This window comes from Triturus cristatus, chromosome 3_2 (assembly GCF_964204655.1).
Source record: "Triturus cristatus chromosome 3_2, aTriCri1.1, whole genome shotgun sequence".
NCBI lineage: Eukaryota > Metazoa > Chordata > Amphibia > Caudata > Salamandridae > Triturus > Triturus cristatus.
Genome location: NC_140584.1, coordinates 41,307,535 through 41,321,726, shown reverse-complemented (window position 1 = coordinate 41,321,726; position 14,192 = coordinate 41,307,535). Strand labels below are relative to the sequence as shown.

The 14,192-nt window shown below is 46.5% G+C and overlaps 1 protein-coding gene across 1 annotated transcript in view; it reads left to right on the top strand.

Annotated features, from left to right (window-relative positions):
• The window catches only part of LOC146856773 (otoancorin-like), a 484,135-nt gene that overhangs the window by 257,472 nt on the left and 212,471 nt on the right, over positions 1-14,192 (top strand). The window lies entirely within an intron of this gene.

The following is a 14,192-nucleotide window of genomic DNA, read 5'->3' as shown; positions in this document are numbered from 1 at the left end:
TATAAAAAAGGATCGTCCCGGGAAACTAACGGCATGGCCCAATTTGCTGCGTCCCCTCCCAAATATGACAATATGAAGGCCACCCGTGATTGGGCATCTGGGAATAAATTGGCACGACACATAAAATGTCAGGAACATTGGGTGAGGAAGAGCTGCGCCTTCTGAGGGTCTCCACAATATCTTTCAGGGGGGGCTAGTGGAATGATGGGGGACACAGAATGAACAACCTGTGCAACTGTGCGTGTGTCTTGTTTTGTCTGTGTGCCACTGGGAAAGGTTTGAGCGGAAGTTGCCCCTGAGGATATCTCACTAACTCGCTGAGATAATAGTAGTGTCTGCTGTCTAGACGCCATAACTTCCTGCCTTAAACTCTTATTTTCTTCGCTTAGGGTTCCTAATTCTCTCTGGATACCCTCCAACATATCCCCTAAGGCCTTTAAACTAAAACCCTCCGCCATTCTGCCCAGGTGAAGGAAACTCGTGGGCACTTCAATCTGTCAGGAAGGCCAAACGGAACTCTTCACGGAGGCAGAATGTAGATCAGTTCCCAATGCCCACCTCCCAGAGCTCACTGCATAAATCAGCTGCTCCAGGCAGGGGGAAAGGAGAGTTGGACAGAAAAAGAGACACTCGAGCTGGCCTGGCTCCCTTCTCAGCTTACTGCAGTATTTCTGGGAGACCTAATGCACAGAGGGGGACAAAAGGCATTGAATCTCTTCTCTATCCTACTTCACAATTCTTTGCTCACTCACTCTCTCTCCCTCTCCTCCTACCAGATTTTTGCTGGAGTATTGCCTCTCTTTTATATGGTTCGAAGTACACTCTGGTTTTTGATTTTCTAAACCTGTATGAGCACAGAAACATACTTGGTTAACTTCCCCCTTTGATTCCTCCCATGCATTCCTCTCACTCTCTTTCTTCTCTTCCTTACCAGTCTATGATCTTAGTAGTATCCCTGTCTGAAACTGAAGTTCTGGTAACCTGTTTGTTCCTTCTTCTATGGCGAAGTCTTGCTTCTTGGAATGAGGATTCAATGTCTTTATACTCTTGCTCAAAAAAGGCAACGCGCAAAAAAAGGGACAGGGTAAAAAAGACAGGAGGCAGGGAAAGTGAAGGGAAAACGCAAGGCTGGTTAAGGGGAAAAGCTTGAGAAGAAGCAGAAGTCCGCTGAGCGATGAATGAACAGCGCGCAAGTCTCTCAGTGTCCGCTTACTTGTGAAAGATGACTCTCTCTCTCTCTTCTATCCGCAAACTGCAGCCGGTCTCCTTCACTCGACGGTAGCCTACCGGAGTAAGAAGACCCTGGATCTTTCTAGGATTCTCTGGAAACTCTGAATACCTCTTTACCTGAAGTCCGCTACTCATATACGGTTCTCCGATATTATTTTCACTCTGACTAGATGGCCTTAAATACTCTAGGAGATACGTCTCCAATCACTGACGACTGAACCAAATTTCAGTGCCAGGATAATTTCTTGTGAGGAGCGTGAGCTAAAGCTCCCTCACACGACTATGGTTGCATTGAAGTGCGCAGTGAAACGCGCTTCGTGAGGAGACGAAATCTCGTGTTCCCGCGAGACTTCCTAGCGCAATTGGATAGTCTGGAAAACTCGGCGGCCATCTTGGAACGGAGTCTATTGCCTTAAATACTGGTCCATAAATTACAGAGGGAGGGTTTTACCAAAACCCGATGCAGCCCTAACGAACTGCGCTGCGTGGTGATAGCATTCAGCCCCATCCTGACAGTATGTCTCCGCTGGTATTCCCTGGGGCTGTCACTGGGGTGGGTGCTTTGGGGCCAAGGGACCTTGTGCATGGTGGACCTACAATTACAGCTATACATGGGTCGTGGCATACATTCTAGATCGGTTGGGCCTTCGCCCTTTGTTAACTGAATGTGGTAGCTGCCGGCCCCTGAGGTTGTAGGCGAATAAGCTGTGTACTGCTACAGGAGTGAACCTTTAAACTCAATAAAAAGTTGTTTACAAAAAAAACAGAGATGAATAAGTTACGTACATTTGGTAATGCCTTATCTGGAAGAGACTGTAACTAGCTCCATATTCCTTACTTTACAATATTCCCGAGGTGTCAGACCGGATCTGGAAAATCTATTGGCTCCACGTCAGTGTCATCCGTGCCAGATGTTATGTGCACATTGCTACACAGGCCCCACCGCAGCAATACCTCCCCAGAGGTGGGTCTCCAAACTGGTTTAGACTAAGAAGTCCTGGAGGACCGAAAGGGCAAAGTGTCACTACAGACGTGACTTTCAAGGCAGTAATGTTAGGTGAATGTGTGCAAAAATGGCCATGTATCAGTCTGACAGATGTCCAGGACAAGGACTCCATGAGCTAACGCAGTGGTAGCAGATTTGGCTCTGGTGAAATTAGCTTGCAGGTCCTCAGGGGGTTGCTCCTTGGTCAATGCGTAGCAGATTTTAATGCAAAGTACAATCCATCTAGAAATTATCAGTTTCTGCACTGCTTTCACCTTCTTTGATCCAGCGAACGCAACAAAGAGCTGATAGTCTACCATGTGTTCTTTGGTATAATTGATGTTGAACAACGATGCTCTTTTTAGGTCTAAGAGTTGGAGTCCCTCCTTCTCTTTGGAGGCGTGAGACGGAACAAAGAATGTTGGCAACATGATGCTTTGGCCGCTGTGGAAAGGTGTCACACCTTTGGCAAAAAGGAGACGTGTGCAGAGAACCAGTTTGACAGAAGTTTGTGTAAGGAGAGTTAACAGAAAGCACCTTCAGCTCACTGACTCTCCTGGCCAATGTAAGGGCCACCAAGAAGTCTGTCTTGATAGTGAGAAGTCTTAGAGAGCAATGGTGCATGGGTTTAAACAAATTAAAAAAGTGAAAACCATATTAAGGTTCTATTGAGGCATAAGGAAGTGTTTGGGGGGAAACAGATGTTGAAAACCTTTCAGAAAACGTGTCACAAGAGGTGACTTCAGAAACTGCAAAAAAGCTGAGATATCAGAAAGTTACCCCTTAAGTCTGCCCAGAGCAAGGCCTTGCCAGGATAACAACAAAGCTAAAAACAACACTTGGAACAAAGGTGCAGAAAGAGGGTCAACATGTTTTTCAGTGTACCAAGCTACCAACTTGTCCCAAAGGCAGTCATATACGGTCTTTTTGGTGGTACGCCTAGCTGCCAAGAAGACCTCACAGACGTTAGGAGGGAGAAAAAAGACTCTTAACTGACCCAAATCAATCTCCATGCATGAAGGTGGAGCATGTACAGGTGCAGAAACCTGCTCTGTTGCTGCGACATGAGTTCCTCCCAAAGGGGCAGCCTGATCGGAGTACAGATGCTCATGCTCAGGAGTTAGGGATACCATGCAGAGATGATTTGGGCCTGGTCTATTCTGATCGTCTTTAGAACTTGGGACAGGAGTGGTATCAGCTGGAAGGCTAATAAGAGTTAATTTCTAAAATGACCCCCACTCAAGACGAAATGCTCCACCAAGCGAGAGCCGCCTTGGAAACTCCAATGTGCAGAAGTTTTTATATTGTGCGTTCTCGGCGGTGGCAAATAGATCTAATGAAGTTTCCCCCTAGTTGTGGAAGAGACCTTGCACCACCTCAGGATGTAGATTCCATTTGTCATCTGTGAGGCATCAAAATCTGAGTTCATCTGCTCTGGCGTTCAGAGACCCCGCCAGGTGTTGCACGACCAGGAGTATGTCCTGACGTTTCATCCATGTCCAGAGGTGCAGAGTCTCCTGGTACAGTGTCTACGACCCCACCCACCCTGTTTATTGCAGTACCTGTTGTGTTGTCCCCCTTCAACAACCCGTCACCGAAGTAGGGGGAAGTCTGGTATCTCTGACCTCCACATTTGGGCAATGACCACGATCGTCACTTTCGTGAACACCTGAGGGGTGCTTGGAAGGTCAAAGTGGAGTACAGCGAACTGAAAGTACTCATGGCCCATTAGGAACCGCAGATAACGTCTTTGGACTGGCAGGATGAGTATATGTAAATATGCATCCTGCAAGTCTAGTGCTACCATCCAGTCTCTGGGGCCCTGATCTACCGTGAGCATGTTGAATTTCTCTTTCTTCAGGAAGCAGTTGAGAGGTTACAAAACTAGAATTGGGGAGGCCACCATCCTTCCTCTTCACCAGAAAGTAGCAGAAATAATGACCGCAACCTACTTCTGATGTCGGTACCCTCTTAATGGCCCTTTTGGCCAAAGCTGCCTGTACTTCCTGATACAACAAGGAGGGATGATCCTATGTCATCCAACCTGATGAATGTGGCATGGGCAGAGGAGAGGGTTACATCTCACTGAAATATTTGGAGCACCCACTTGTCCGAAGTAATTAACTGCCAGCGGGGCAAGTGGTGCTGGATCTTGCCACCAACCGATTGCTCGTGATGTTGCAAGGGCATGTTAAAGAGGTTTGGAGGCTGTGGCTGCAAGGAGGTTAGTAGACAGGCAGTTCTTTGACTATGGGTCCCACAAGGCTTTTGGGAGCTGCGTCCACAGCCACAAAAGAAGTGGTGAGTCTGCGCCAGAGTGGATGTCGGAGAACGCCAGTTCAGCTTAGTATTAGTCATGAATTACAATGGGGTCGGTGGGGCCAAGGGATGTTGGCGGCACTTGGAGGACACCACTGGACCAGACTTTGGTGAAGGTTGTCGATTTGCAACGGGGCCCAGTCCATATCCAAGCTTAACTGGCATCGAAGGTGAACCCGCTGGCGGGGACCCGGTTGGGGCACCCCCTGAACTCATGGTGCCCAAATGAGCTCCAGAGAGGTTGGCTCGCACGAAGATTTTGGCTGGGGTCAGTTCGGGAAATTATGGAAGGCATGCAGGTGACCCAGACACAGGCTCCACAAAGGAACTGTGGCAGCGGGCCTAGATTTGTGGTGGCGTTCCTGAGACTCATTCGATGACTTGGACCAGCACAGGGAATTCCAAGTGTTTTTTGACTTTTTGTTCTTCTTCTTCTTGTGGGTCTAACCCAATTAAGATTTTAATCTTGACAATGACTGACTAGAACGACTTAGAATGGGCCTGGGATGGAGCGATGCAGAGTAGTTCGGTGCTGAGCCACCAGGTGGTTTAACATGGGCTCCCAGACCACTTTGGGTTCATTGCAGAGAAGTCAGGGCCGGCCTTGAAGTTATGGTCTGGATCCAGGCATCACAGACAAACTAAGTGGGGAGCTGTCACAGACATCTGCCTGTGACAGTCTCCATAGGGCTTAAAACCCACAGGATACTTAGGGGACATCCCTAAGGCATAATGGGAGCAAGCTTGCTTGAAAAATATCGACAAAAAGACGAAAAAAGACAGTATAAAAATAACTGAGGTAGACATTCCAGAACTGTGCTGATGACACTGAAAGAAAAAAACTGATGTCAGCACGCTGGGGTGGCGCATTTCTAGGCACCACGCATATCACATCTGGAGCGGACGATGGCGAGGTAATTGGCGCCACCTACTGGTACTGCTCAAGATTTTCTGGATCCAGTCTGACTGAATATACTAAGGTATGGGATCTGTGGCTAGAAGTCTCTATAATATATTTTGTTACAACTGTTTTTGTGACCTATGGATCGATCATTTCACAATTCCACTTTTATATTTATTTTGCAGACAGGGGATTTGGGGTAATTTTCTTTCAAATGCAGTTTTCAAGCTGTCGCTCAGACACAGACTTTGTGCTATGTGATGGCTCTCACATCAGTCGCAGGAGTACCCTAAACAAGAACAGCATGAGATTTCAGCATCTGGCTGTCATCTGCCATTCCTGATGGTCATCAGGCACAGACGAAAGGGCAGACATCCTTAGAAATGTTGTCACCTTTAACAAGAGAAACCTCTGACCTGGCCCTCATTCTTAACATCTACCCTGCGTTGTCAATCAGGAAGAACTAATCAGCAGCCCTTTGCTAACAAGGAGATCGCTGAATTTCTATGGGAATCCTTTAATCTATCCTCCCTCACTTCAATGCAGTCAATACACTTCAATTGTCTATGTAAGCTGTATCTACTCTCCATCACATCATGCAAAATACATCACATTGGCCCATGCAGTTAAACTTTCACCACTCACACTCTTACTACTGCACTCTTGCCACATATCTACCTCACATACACTTATATAGAATGTCGACTCAAAGGTCTGGGGGACATAGACTGCTCAACTGGTCTCGACATTCATCGTTTCTTTGCTGGCTTTCCAAACCCTTCTGCCACATATGTATCTTCGCCACTCTTTATCTAGCCCTCGGAGTTTCACAGACCACTCATCTGATGCTGAAGCTATCACTGTCACTGCTGGCCATGATTCCCAGTGCAATCATAGCTGGCAATTGTTGGCTCATCTGAGATTATCTATCTTGATCCTCCCTCACCCCCTTCTACTCATCTGAGCCTTCTTATGATGCTGAGCTCCCCATTGCTGATTTCCATTGCCCTCAGATCCAGCCTCAGACTACTGTGTCAACAACAGACAGTTTCTGTCATCAATCAGAGGTCAGTGTGTAACAGTCCTGGCTTTTATTCACATTACATTCTTTGATTTTTCAGCATATACTTACCAGCCTAAACATGGGCTAAAAAAGGTGGGTGTTTCTGGGGGTTGCCAGCATAGGAAGCTTGAATAAGAGCTGATTACAAAAGCGATATACTAATAAATGTGGTGTAGATTCACATAGGTGTCCTCCTGCTCTCGGGTCTTCTCCCTTCTTCTACAGGTACTTCAATGCTTTCTGGTGTTGGTCCTCCTCCTGGTCCTGTTCCAAGTCTTCCTTTCGTGGTCCAACTAGTTCTGGTCACCCTGGTACTGGTTTCCAGATTCTGGTGCTCCTGGTTCTGGTCCTTCCTGACCCTGGTCTTCCTGGCCCTGCTCCTTGTCTTTCCTTGTATTAACCCTTCCTTGGCCACCTGAGTCTGATGTGACTGATCCTCACCCTGGTCCAGCTGGTTTGCTTGGTCCTTTCCACCTAAACCTGTTGTCCTGCTTTTCCTAGGTCTGGCATACCTAGTCTTCCTGGTTTAGGTCATCCTGATTCTCCTCACCCTGGTTTCCTGTCTTTGTGTTCCACCTTGTACTGTGTCGACTGGTCTTGATCCTCCTGATTAGGTCCTCTTAGGCTGAGATTGTTCATCTTGGTCCTGGCCTTGTCCCATCGCTCCTCGTGGCTCTGGTTGCCCCAGCCCGCTGATCTTCAACAGCTTTGTCCTGATAACCCAGTTCCTGGTTCCTGGTTCTCCTGCTCCACTTGTTAATTCAGGTTCTGGTCCCCTTGTTTATGACCCTGATGGGCCTTCTAGCCCAGTTCCTGCTTATTCTGCTTCTTCAAGTCCACCTAATCCTCCCAATCTGGTCCCTGGTCCTAATGGCCCCAGTCCACCTGTTCCTAGCATGACTAGTTCTCCTGGTCCTCCTCCAGCTTGTTGTCATACTCTTGGCCCTGGTCCTGATACTCCTGACAATCTGTGTTACCACAATTTGTCCACTTAGGTCTAACACTTCTTATTCAGGTTATCCTGTTCTTAGCCACCCGGCTTAGTCATCCTGGCTGTAGGAAATTGGGTTACTAGTTGAGGTGGGTGAAACCCTCCTCAAGCAGCAACCACAGTTCTTGGAAGGTTAAAAGACAAGGAACCCCGAACTAACCTATAATTAACACTCTGGTAGCTTGGAACGAAAGCATTCAGGCTTAACTTGAGAGGCAATGTGTTAAGTATTTTTGCAGCGCAACAACAAAAATAAATTGAAAATACAACCCGAAAAATCTGACATCAATTTAGAAAAAAGAGTAATAGTTAGCCAACCGACAAAAATTCAATCAGTGGAACTGGAGATATCCAATTTTAAAGATTTAGGCAGAAATAGTGCTTTAAAGCCCAAAGCTCCAACTATGGTTATCTGGTTGCGACAGACCAGGACAAAGTCACAAGCTCAGGCTGACTGCAATGGAGGGCAGGCTGGATACTGTTGAACAAAGTGCCTTAAATCCTGATTGCGGAGCTTTGCGAGTTCCCACAGTGAGGATGCATCACACAGCAGCTGTTCCGATAAGCTGAGGGATGTGATTCGAGGTCTTATGTTGAAGATGCGCAGCGGTGGCAATTCTTGGGAGCTGCAGGGCAGCGATTTGAGGTCTTGCATCGAGGATGCATCGGGCAGCGGTGGCTCTGAGGAATTGTGTGGCTGCAATCGTGGTCCTGCATCTCGCAGCAGCAGTTCTGAGGAGCTGCAAGGACATGCATCGGGGATGCATCGTGCAGTGACAGATCTCATGGTGAGCTGCACGGAGATGCATCATCCTGTGTGAGTTATGCCCAAAAGGCCACAGCTGGGCTAGCAAAGCACCTCCAGGCCTACCTCCAAACGTAGAGGACTAGGGTAGCACCACTTGGGAGGGCAGGACTCACAGCAGGCAGAATCCAGGTGCAGAGTTCATGGTGGTTGGAGCCTTTTCTGGCAATGAGGCTCCGATCAGGAGGCCAACCAAATAACCCTTGGAGTCACTCTGGTGGTCCTGGGCTCAAGATGCAGGTCTAGTCCTTCTCACTCAAGCAGCAGGGTAGCAGAGTGACAGCCCTTCTTGCAACAAAACAGCACTGCAAACCTTCTTCTGAGGCTTGCACAGGTCCAGATGTGTACTTAAGAGGTGGGTCAGATGATCCACTATTTGTTCCTGGTGCCCCCTTTGTGGTGGGAGAAACTTCTAGAGGTCTCCCACTATAGAGGTGTCTGGAATTTCCTGCCCCTCCGTCCTGGCTGCAGCTTGTCTGGGTGGCACAAAAAACTACTGGAACCCCTTTTTGAGTGTGTTGAGGCAGCATCTTTGTGATGCGCAAGTGTGGTAGGTGACAGCTCCACCGCCGTATCAAGTCACAGAAGGCCCATCCTTCAACACCTATTCCCACTTTGTCTCTCTGTCTGGAAGCAATACACAGCAACCAGATGCAAGCTACACTCAGTCATGTGACCCAGGATACAGGCTGCAGGCTTCAAAATGTTGGGACAATAAAATACTAACTTTCTAAAAGTGGCATTTTCTGAATTGTGACTTAAAATCCAACTTTACCATTAAAGTGTGTTTTAAATCACAATTCTTTAGAGACCAAACTTGAAATTCCTTCCATTTTAAACCTTTTACTTTTCATACGTAATAAGGTAACCCAATATTATCCTATGTGAGAGGTAGGCCTTGAAGAAGTGAAAAATATATTTATGAGATTTTTACTTCCAGGACATGTAAAACTTAAACATACATTTCCAACATTTTAAATACACTGCACCGAGCCCTCTGGCTGTCACCATAGGGTGACTTATATGTATTTAAAAGGATGGTTTAGACCTGGCAAAAGGTTTATTTTGCAGATCGAAATGGCAGCTTGAAACTGCACACACAAACTACAATGGCAGGCCTGATAAATGTTTTCAAAGGCTTCTGTAGTGGGTGGCATAAAGAGTTCTACAGACCCACTTGTAGCATTTAATTTACAGGCCCTCAGTACATGTTGTGCCATTGTACTAAAGACTTATAAGTAAACTAAATGTGCCAGTTTTACCATGCTTCAAGGAGAGAGCACAAGCACTCTAGCACTGGTTAGCAGTGGTAAAGTGCACATAGTCCCAAAATCCAACAAAACCGAGTTAAGAAAACAGGAGGGTTAAGGAAAAAGTTTGAGGATGACCCTGCAGAGAGGGCCACATCAACACTGTTTTGCCTTGTCCTGGTCCTCCATTTGCTCTTTGTCCTGGTCCTCCTTGCCCTGGTATGCCAGGTCCTGATACCCCTAGGCCTCTGTGACTTGAGATTCCTTTTCCCCTTGGTTGTGGTCAAATTGGCCCTTCTTGCCCTGGTTCTGTTAGCTCTTTTCCTGCTAGCCCTATTTGCCTGGCCATCTCCTTCTAATTGTCCATGTCCTATCCTCCCATTCTTCCTCACTCTGCCTGGTTTGCCTACTGGTCTTCCTATTCCTGATTCTCACAGTCTGTGTTCTCTTCCTGCTTTCGTGCTACTAGACTTGATCCTTTATGTTTGTGGTCCTCATTGTTAGGGTTTTTGTATGCCTAATCATCTTGATTATGGTTCTCCTGGCCATCTGGCTTTTTCAGGCCCCCTTCTGTTAGCTCTTCCTCTTCTTACTGATCCTCATGACTGTTGTCTCCTTGACCTGGCCATTCTATTCATTCTCACCCTGCTCATCCAAATTCTATTACATCAGTTCCTGGTCCTGCTGGTGTCCTCGGTCCACCTGGCATCTCTTGTTCTGGTCCTCTTAGGCCTGTGCTCTTTTAGCCCTGTGTTCCTGCTTTGAATCATCCTGGTTCTCCTGGCCCTGTGCCTTGTCCTCGTGATCCTTCTGGCATTGCTCCCAATGGTCTGGGCCCTCTGGGCCCTGGTTCTCTTTGTCTGGTTCTTTCTGAGCATCGTCATTTTGGTCCTGGTCCTCCTGGCTACCACTATCCAGTCCCCTTGGTCTTCCAGATTCTGGTTGGGATTCTTGCATCTGATCCTTCTCACCGTGGTTCTGCAACCTCTAATTATTGCTCTGCCACACTTGACAATCCTTTCTCTGGCTCTCTACGTCCCCATTGTCTTGGTCGTCTTAGCCCTGTTTCTGGTCCTCCTGGTCAGGAACCTTTTAGGTAACCTAGCCCTCCTTGTTCTGGTCTTCTGGGTGCCTTTCATACTGATCTCCCTGGTCTTTATAGTCCCTGTCCTGCTTATCTTAGTATTACTGCCCATTGCCCTTCCAGGTCCTGATCTTCGTAGTCATTGTCAATCTGATCCTGATTGCCTTAGTCTTCCTGCTCCATGCCCTCATGGTTCTGCAGTAACTTGTCCTGGCTCACCACAGATCATCCTATCCCATCGTAGTTCCTTGACCTCCTGTTCATGTTAGCCAGCCTTAGAACTACCTGGCCCTGTACTTCTGGTTTGTTTGGTTGTCATTCCCATGTACTCCTGCACCTAGTCTTTTGTATCCTGGGTCACCTACTTAACAAGTTCCCAGTCCTGGACCTTTTTTTATCTCCCTCATCCTGATTTTGATCCAACAGTCATCCTTGCCCAGCTCCCCTGGTTTATCAAGTCCCCTGGTTTGTCTGTTCCTGCTCCTGGTTCTCCTGGTCCATGTCGTCCTGGTCTTAGTTCTGTTTCTCCTTTGCCTGGTCCTTATTTATCAGATCTTCTGGTGCTGGACCCACCGGCCTTGGTTCCTCTAACCTCCCTAGTTCCACGGTCCTCCTGTCCCATCCTAGTTCTACTAGTCGTCCTGGTCTTCTTGTTTGCTTGTTCCACCTTGTTGTCCATCTCACCCTGATCCCTTCTACCATGGTCCTCCTAGTAATTGTCCTCTGTCTGTTATCTTACTCATCCCTCTGGCAAAAGCCCTCCTAGTTCCTATGTTGCAGGTCACCCTGATTCATGTAGTCCTTGTCACCCTGATTTAGGATCCCACTGAGTCTGACCCTAATGAACATTTTGATCCTGGTCCCACTGGGCCTGAACTTCTTGATCCTTTATATGTATCCTGCCCATTCTAATCTAGGGTCTCCAAGTCCTGCTACACCTTTCTGGTCCTGGTCCTCCCAGTCCATTCGCTTCTGGCCCTTTGGTCCTTCTTGGTCTGATCTCTGTGGTCTTGACCCTCTTGTCTTTAGTCTTTCTTTTCACTGGTCTCTAGTAGTGGTCCTCTTTGTTCTGTCTACCTCGGGCTGCAACTTCTGGTCCAAGTTGTCCTCATTCCTCTGGTCCTGGTCTGTGCGCTTAGGCTTAGCCCTCCTCGTTGTTGTGGCCCAGAGCCTTCTTTCCTTCTACCCCAGGTGCTTCTATTTCTTTGTGCCATTGTCCACAGGGTACAGATACCTCTGCTCACCATCCTCCTGATCCTTCTCACACTGGTCCTGGTGCCCCTAGTCCTGTTTTCCCTTGTCTCGTTTATCATTGTTCATCATTGTTTATTTCTTCCTGGTACCCTCTGCAGTGGTAACCCTGGTCCTCATAGATAACGTCTCCCTGGGCCTCGTTCTTCTTCTGCTTGTTGTGGTCATCCAAGCCCTCCTAGTGGTCAATTTCCTGGTCCTTATTCTTCCACTTGTCATAAACCTAATCTTACTGGTCCTAATCCTTCCTTCCTCAGTCTTCCTCCACAATGACTTTAGTCAGCAACAGCTTCCAAACCTGTCACTCAGCTGTTTATATTTTTTGGTACTTACTCTGCTGAGACAGCATTGTCAAGGACAGAAATGTTGGCCCAGTGGAGACAGGACCATGCCAGCTTAAAACACTGCTTAATATGTTAAGAATTGAAGCTGTCATTCTCAAGATACATTGTGCAGGTGACTAAAACGTAAGTGTGGCTGAAAGGGTCACTCGTGACATGGAACAACTAAGCATCTACGTCTGAAACACACTCTGTTGGGTGAATAGTAAAAAGTGTGTTTATTCACAAGTAGCTCAGTGAACTCCTCCGGTGAATTATGCAAATGCATTACTTACCAGTCTCCTGCTATCTCTTCTCCATTCTAGCCTCATGTGAAAAGATAATATATATTATAGATTAGAACAAATATGGAATCCAAGCAGACACCAAGGAACACCCCGAACGGGATTCAGTTGGAAGCGCAGGGCGGGGGATAGTTGAGCAGACAGATGAAAGCAAACAGTCATAAGAGTCCAACGCACCCTTTGGACGAAATGAAATGCGAGGAATGCCTGACACCCTGAGCTCTTACACACATTTGATCAGCATTGTGATGACCTGAGAAACCTATGCTTCTAGATGAACCCCACCCCCCCTTGACCTCTGCATGATCCTTACGCTTATTCGATGATAAGCTGTTTGTCATGGCTGCCCTGCACTAGTCAATGTTTTTTTTTTCTTCTTACAAGTTCACTTAAATGACGCATATACTGTAGGCTACCCCACAAACACCCTGTCCCACTGAGGCCAAGTCACCACCATTGTGAATTTGTAATAGACTAACTGAAGCATGACCGCAGTGCACACCCTTGCGGTACACCCAAGATGACGTGATGTATGGCTATATTGTGTATTATACCTATTCTATGTGTCTGCCAACACGTAATTGACCGGAATGGATATATAACAAAAGTTAGATACCGTCTACTATTTAGGTAGCAGGTTTTGTTTGGAAAAATGATTCATGTACTTGTTGTATAAGTATCTGCCTAACTGTCACAAATACTAAATGCCAATAAACATGTTTTTTTTTTTTTAAACCAATGAAATCCGAGCAGAGTCATGAATAACATAAAGCCAATGCATAACACTAGTTGGCAGTAGGAAGCACGTAACTCACCGGAGTATAATAATACCGTAAGGTAATTCAGCAAAATTATACACAGGACTATGATAACTAATATAGGACCCAGAAACCAATACAGAACTGATTTTGAGATGTAAGGGAAGGAATATGGACAGATAAATTGATAGAAGGTAAGGGAAGGTACATTTAGTGCAGACCTGTTTTAACAGGGAAGACATAAATATGCTCCAGTTTATATAAAACAACGTTTACCTGCATAATGAGAACTACACCCATATGTGTGTGTACTGGTGCAAGCTGCGGCCCAGAGGAATAAACAAAAGACTATACATCTGTATAGGCGGAGGCCGAATAAATCTTGAAAAAATATGTGCAACAAGTCGGAAAATATAGGACAGGAGAAGGTTCGAGAAGCTGCGTGAGAAGAGGATGTAAACAGAGTCCATAAGATTAGGATTGTGACTAGCATTAAGTTATGTGGATGGATCCGTGGATGTAGAGTGTTGGTGGAATGTCAATAATCAAATTCCAAATACTGATGCAGTACATTGACATGCACTATTTCAGTTCATTGTCTCTATTAGTGTTTTTTTAAATCACAACCAAATTGTTTCTGAAATAAACTAATAAAGAATGATGACAAAAAAGGAGTGAAAGGGGTGTACTTTTGGGGTATATGGGTGCAACTGTGGCAAGGTTTTGATAGGTACAACAAAGGATCTTGAACTTTTTTGTACCTTGGACAGGGATCCATTGGAGACTGTCACAGCTAGGATAGAGGAAGTTCATTTGGAACTGCAGTAGGTCCATTAAGAGGCCGTCAGCATAATGCACCTTGAAGTTGATAAACGTCGTTGTGGTGCAGGTGTTTTGGAATGTTAAATGAGATTAGCCTGCTCACGTCAC